Source organism: Carcharhinus amblyrhynchos, chromosome 21, assembly GCF_965287045.1.
Source record: "Carcharhinus amblyrhynchos chromosome 21, sCarAmb.v2.hapA, whole genome shotgun sequence".
NCBI lineage: Eukaryota > Metazoa > Chordata > Chondrichthyes > Carcharhiniformes > Carcharhinidae > Carcharhinus > Carcharhinus amblyrhynchos.
Genome location: NC_137344.1, coordinates 30,145,401 through 30,152,423, shown reverse-complemented (window position 1 = coordinate 30,152,423; position 7,023 = coordinate 30,145,401). Strand labels below are relative to the sequence as shown.

At 43.5% G+C, this 7,023-nt stretch overlaps 1 long non-coding RNA gene across 1 annotated transcript; it reads left to right on the top strand.

Annotated features, from left to right (window-relative positions):
- Positions 1 to 349: 349 nt before the first annotated feature.
- LOC145356481 (uncharacterized) lies at positions 350 to 6,685 on the top strand. The gene is made up of 4 exons (XR_013889145.1): positions 350 to 487; positions 733 to 807; positions 6,172 to 6,267; positions 6,370 to 6,685. It is a non-coding gene; the product is annotated as an uncharacterized LOC145356481 (long non-coding RNA).
- The last annotated feature ends 338 nt before the right edge of the window (positions 6,686 to 7,023 follow it).

The following is a 7,023-nucleotide window of genomic DNA, read 5'->3' as shown; positions in this document are numbered from 1 at the left end:
TGACGAAGTGTGTAAGTGCACTTCATTGCATGCAGGATATTCAACATGGATGCATTTGGACCCCTGACCACTTTGTAACTGTTCTGGTGGGTTGCTGTCAACCACCTGGTGGGAAACCTCTGGAATGACCATGGATTTGGGGGACTATCATGCACACGTTTGACTGATTTCTGGCAGTGATTAAATCTAAGTGGCAAGCGTCCCTCAGAACGAAACAGAAACTCTTAACAGTAACTGGGACTAGGACGGGCAAGAGTAGATTCTCTACTTTGATAATGCTGTCAGGGACGATACCAAAAGCTGCATCATTCTAATTTCCCACGCAGTTTTTTAGTTTCGGTGGAGGATGAATGCTCCAAAATAATCTCGACATATCGACAGAAAGGATAGCAGCGACCAGATCGCCGCATCGCCATTTACTGAGAGTCTATTATCCCTCAGGCTATATCCCTATGCCAGAGATTCCAGAATGGCAAAATAATATGAGGTGAAATAACCGCGAATTACCATTTTGGGCGGTTTACAATAGATTTGCTTCTGCCCTTTTCAGTAAATAATTTTGAATTCTCGATCTATCTGTAACTACATTTATAAAATAACCCATTGAGTTCAGTGTCTGCATAAAGTGGCGCTGTCGGAAGATTCTGCGAAGCCATTCCGGTTTTTCCTGTAAACAGATCTGAGAAATTATTTAAACTTGCTCAATGCCGCTTTTTTCCCCTTTCACTTAAGATCCCGGTCCGTGGAGGCATCGTTTTCATTTTTAAACACACTTCTCAGTGAAAGAGAGTCTTCATCAGAACCCAGGTACAAAAAAAGTTTCCGTGTAGTCTGTGTGTGTTTTGTGTAATCTCTGTGTATATATTTTGTGTAGTTCGTGTGTGTATATTCTGTGTACTCTGCTGCGTGTAGTCTGTATGTATGTTTCGTGTAGTCTGTGTGTATTTTGTGTCGTTCCTATGTGTGTTTTGTGTAGTCTGTGTGTGTGTTTTGTGTAGTCTATCTGTGTGTGTGTGTTTTGTGTAGTCTGTATATTTTGTGTAGTCTGTGTGTATTTTGTGTAGTTTCTTTGTGTTTTGTGTAGTCTATCTGAGTGTGTGTGTTTTGTATAGTCTGTGTGTGTGTTTTGTGTAGTCTATCTGTGTGTGTGTGTTGTATAGTCTGTGTGTGTGTTTTGTGTAGTCTATCTGTGTGTGTGTGTTTTGTGTATTCTGTGTGTTTTCTGTAGTCTGTGTATGTTTTGTGTAGTCTGTGTGCATTTTGTGCAGTTGCTGTGTGTTTTGTGTAGTCTACCTGTGTGTGTGTGTTTTGTGTAATCTCTGTATGCGTTTTGTGTAGTCTGTATGTATTTTGTGTAGTTTCTGTGTGTATTTTGTGTCGCCTGTGTGTGTGTGTGTTTGTGTAGTTTCTGTGTGTGTTTTGTGTAGTCTGTGTGTGTTTTGTGTAGTTTTTCGGGGTGATGTCAATTGAAGTGGCAAACTGGTAAGATTGGGTGTGAGCTTGATATTTCACCTCTCGCCCAGTTTTACACCTCTTGGGTATTGCAAGCTTGGCATGGCTAGCTTGGCACCTTCACACTGCTAGCCTGGCACCCTGGCAATGCCCACTAGGTACCTTGTCCTCTGCCCACTGGACACTAGGCAGTGTCATGGAAGCAAGGCCATAAGGGGGCATGGCTGGAAGGGGGCATGGCCTGAGTGAGAGGATCCTGAAGGGAGTGGGGCCATGATGGGGAAGGCAGAGGGTGTTCCATGGGGAAGAGGGAAGGGGGTACACTGCTTTAGGATCCAGGAGGGTTGGGAATTGGCCAAGTCATTGGATGATCAGGTGATGGGGGTTTTGTGATCAGTCAGGGCAGCAGAGTGATGATGGGGGTGGGGGGGGGAGCGTACGGGGGTGTGGGTGGAGAATGACTATGACAGAGGGAATGATGTCCAGGGGGTGGGAGGAGTTCCAGATTTCTTGTACACGTGGAAGGTTGGGGTACCTGCACAATGGCACCCCTCGAGCTCAGCAGCCAGTTTTCTGTGTGAATAGGCTCCACCCATTCCCCCTGCTGGCAAGAATCACAGATTGGCTGATTTTTTCCTCAGTGCCATACAGTTGTGTCTGGAAGCTCGTCAAAAAATGTGATTTTCTCCCATTTTCGCGCTCATGCAGCCCGTAGAGTGTTTTTGGTGAGATTGCCCCCCTCTGCGTGTGTATGTGTGTGTGTGTGTATGTGTGTGTGTGTCGTAGTTTGTGTGTGTGTGTTGCATAGTTTGTGTGTACGTGTATATGTGTGTGTTTATGTGTTACATAGTCTGCGTGTGTGTGTGTGTGTTGCATATTTATGTGAGTGCACTCATCCATCTGCTTATTTCATGTTTATCATTCTGACAGAAGGAAAATGCTCACATAAATTCTAATCTTCTTGCTTACAACAGCTGATGAGAGGTCACAGAGCTGACATGTTTCTTTCTCCACAGAAACTGTCAGAGCTACTGAGTGTTTCTGGGAGTGGGAAACATCAGGAGCCTGTTATATATCCCGCCTGGTTTTCATTTCCATTTTGAGTAGGGGCAGAACTGGGGTGAATAAAACACCCACGACTCTCCCCCATTCCCCTCCTACCCCCCTCCTACCCTCACCACCCTCTTCCTTAGCCCCTCTGACCCACATCTCCTCACTTCCCCCCCTAAACCCCCCTCCTTATCTCACTCCTCATTCCCCTCCTCCTCTTCCTCCCCTCCTCCCTTACTTATCAACCCCCTACCCATCACCCCCCCCGCATCATCCCCCCCACCCTTCACTCATCATTTACCCCCATCCCATCTCCCCCAATTATCCAATCTATCCACTAAAACCTAGATTCAAATGAGCAGGAGAAATTCTGGAAAATATGTCTCCCTGTCCTACCCCTCCCTCGATCAGGTGATCCCAGCCAATCTAAACATCACATGATGTCCCATTTCCCTTCATCATCCTGGAACATTGGTGATTGCCTGTTCTCCAGTCATACCAGACCTGACCCATACCAGACCTAACCCATACCAGACCTGACCCATACCAGACTTAACCCATACCAGAACTGACCATACCAGACCTAACCCATACCAGAACTGACCATACCAGAACTGACCATACCAGACCTGATCCATACCAGAACTGACCATACCAGACCTAACCCATACCAGAACTGACCATACCAGAACTGACCATACCAGACCTGATCCATACCAGAACTGACCATACCAGACCTAACCCATACCAGAACTGACCATACCAGAACTGACCCATATCAGAACTGACACATACCAGACCTGATCCATACCAGACCTGATCCATACCAGACCTGATCCATACCAGACCTGATCCATACCAGATCTGACCCATACCAGACCTGACCAATACCAGACCTTAACAACACCAGACCTGACCCATACCAAACCTGACCCATACCAGAACTCAAGTGACCCAGACCATCAAGGTTAGGGATTTTGGACCCAGACAAGTGCAGTACACTAAGTATAAAGGGATGGCAAATTGTAAGGACTGATAATTAGTTAAAATTAATTTGATGGAAAGTTGCCTGATCACGTTTTCTTTAACTATAGCAGTGCTGATGAAATTTAAACATAGATGTGTATGAGTGTGTGACTGTGTTGTACTGTTTGGAACCATCTTCCGCAAAGGGCAATTGATATACTAATTGTATATTCTGAAGGGCTGTTGATAGATTCTAATGATCCAAAGTGTTGAAGAATATGGGGCAATCTCACAAAGTTCCTTCCTTTGATTTGCCTTTAGTTGTTAAAGTTAATTTATTAGTCACAAGCAGGCTTACATTCACACTGCAGTGAAGTTACTGTGAAAATCCTCTAGTTGCCACACTCTGGCGCCTGATCGAGTACACTGAGGGAGAATTTAGCATGGCCAATCCACCTAACCTGCACATCTTTTGGATTGTGGGAGGATCCACATTCTCCTCCCACAGATTGGAGAGCCCGGAGGAAACCCACACAGACCTGGGGAGAATGTGCAAACTCCACACAGACAGTGACCCAAGCCGGAAATCAAACCTGGGTCCCTGGCTTTGTGAAGTAGTAGTGCTAACCACTGTGCCATCATGCTTCCCCTGGTTGATCGCTGTCCACTCCCGTCAATTTTCTCATATTTCTGGCACTTTATCATCCTCCTCTCCTGTGAACTTCAGTACAAAGGAAATAATTAAAGAGTCTGTCATTTCCCAATTTTTAGTTACAATGTTATCTGCATCTCTCTTTAAGGGACCCAAATTACCCTTAGCCATCCTTACTTTCTTTAAATGCTTGTACAAAAAAATCTCTTCTTTCCATTGAAAGCTATTTAAAAATATGAGGTTCCAATAAATAGATTTCCAGCATCTGCTCTCAGTGAAATGGTGCAAGTTACCACGATAAATGTTCAAGGTAAAAGCTAACAGCTGAACTCAAATATTTGTGACTGAGGACAATTACAATGGTGTGCAGCCTTTCAACACTTGGATTTCTGTGAACTTTTTTCCTCTGAAATTCTAACACTGGTGTTAATTTAATTATTTTCGACAACTGAAATTAAATCAGTATGTATTTGCATATAGTGCTCTATTGTTTAATTTGAAGCTCTATAAACGTTACTTAAGAAACACTTTTACACAAGAAAATATATAGTAAAACCAATGGAGAACATCCAATCAATGTTACTATGAATAGTCTCTTAGTTTAGCCATGATAATTAACAATTTGTACTGTGAAAACTGTTGAGATTGCAACTACCATCACAAAGATATAAGGGGCGATTTTAAGTGTTGAACAAGCAGGAGAAAATCGCATCCATTTTTTGGATGAGCGCACAGATGAAATCACGTGGCACTTAGTGCAAAAAGAGAGGCAAAGTGTGATTCACGACAGTGGGGAAAGTGGACAGAATCTATTCTCATCAGGAAGCCAGCTGTTGACTGCGAGGAACACTATTGCGCACACACCTTGATCTCTGAGTGTACTGTGTACAGAGAACACTGAGCGATCTGTTAATGATTGCTGGACTCCATCTTCGATTGCTGGCTTCTCCCTTTGATCGCTGGCCCTCCTGGACAATCACTGTCCACTCGCTTCGATCCCTGGCCTCCCCAGCTGATCTCTTGCTTCTCCCCTTGATTGCTTGCCTTCCTGGATGATCACTGAACTCTGAGACCCATCCCTGTCCTCCCCAGATGATCGCTGGCTTCCTTGTTTGATCGCCACCCCCATACCCCACTCAACCACCAACCACCACCCCACCCCCGGCTGATTGCCACCTCCTTTCCCTGCCTCCCGGCTGATTGCTGCCCCAATAGCCAGGCTGGCTCTGCCAAAGGGGCATTGCTCTCCCACCGCCAACCACATGAGGGGTCTCAGTAGCCTCCAGTCACACAGTGAGGCCATCACAACTGGTCCTCATTTCTGGTGATCCTTGCCAGGGAGGACCTACAACTCCGTGGCTGTTAAGGCAAGTGAGCCTGAACAATTCTGTCCTGGGCTCACTAACATCATTGAAATGCAGATTGAAATATTTACATCAGCCTCGCGCCCTTCCCATTTTCTTCGCCTCTCTTGCAATCTTATTGGCTCGCCCTGCTGATTGACCATCGTGACAAGCGGTAAGATCGCCCCCAGATTCTTTACCTCAGTACTATCCCATTCATCAGGACTTGGAGTCAAATTATTCACACTTTTGTGAACTGCAATTTTTATTTATTCACTTCGCTCAAATATTACCATCTTTTCCCCCTAAGTCGAAGGACACGCATTCAAACACTGCAGATATAAGCATTGCACCAACAATTTGATTTAACACTAGCTTGATTCCTAGTTGGGTAGTTAAACCAATGTCATACTTACCAATTTAGCCAGTTATAAAAAATCCTGAGCTATTATCTGGAATCTGTGGTCCATGTTTCAGGCTGCTGTTCTGATTGCAGCATAAGCAAAAGTGGAGACCACAGTGTTCAGATCACAAGTAGGATGTGCAGAAAACCATGTAAGTCTTGATCTGTTTTTGAACACAAGACTCAGGAACCTGAGCACCCAGTCTCAATTAATTGTGCCAAATAAGTATAGCATTTGAGTGCAAAACAAATGTCCCCAAAACTTATTATGTGCCAGTAATGAGTTATTCCAATATTTTAAACAGATTCTTGAAAGCCCTGGAAAAGAATGGCAACTTACCATTTTCCAAAAATTCTTTGTTTTATTGTGATTTCCTTCTTTGTGACCATTGAAGCTGGTGGTGAGTAATACCAGTATATAACTTGTATCATATTCAATGTTTCTATTTCGCGCTTCTATACCTTAAAGGATAGGTGCTAATAGATTATCATATTTATTTCAGATGCATTTGTAACTGTCCAGTGTAACAATTCAGTCACAGGGATCCATCACAAGCGCACTGTTTTGGCTTGTGAGTACAAGACAAAAACGCAGAAAGAATGTAACGGTAGTTGGACTCACGTGAATGGTACTAAAATCCCATGTACAGGCGAAAATGGAACAAATGCCCTGGAAACAAGAAGGTGTCTCATAAATCCAGGAAATGTAATATTGATAATTAACAAAACGGAAATTTTGGATGAAGGAAAATATCAGCTTTTCCTAGACTGTGGATCCGGTGGTTTTAAAACAAAAGATATAGAACTTTTGGTTAAAGGTAGGTAAAGAAAATCCCTTTTTGTCACGAGGACAGTACAAGAGATTGAAATATTTCAAATCAGGCATTGAAGATGAAAACTAATAGAGTTACATCAATATTTGTAATAGTGGTCTTTTCTGTGTCAGTATGGTCTCATGTTCCTAAGGATAGATAAATACTTGTGTTGATTTAATATTGCTTGCCATGTATGTCTGAAATTGGCTATAATGGCATAAAATCAGACAGAATCCCTGTATCTGGTTAATTCCAATACTACCTTCTGAAAGTATGTATGAGTTGACATTGGGTGACAAAGTGATTGAGCTTGGTTTTAAGGTGCCAGTGGTTGAAATCATG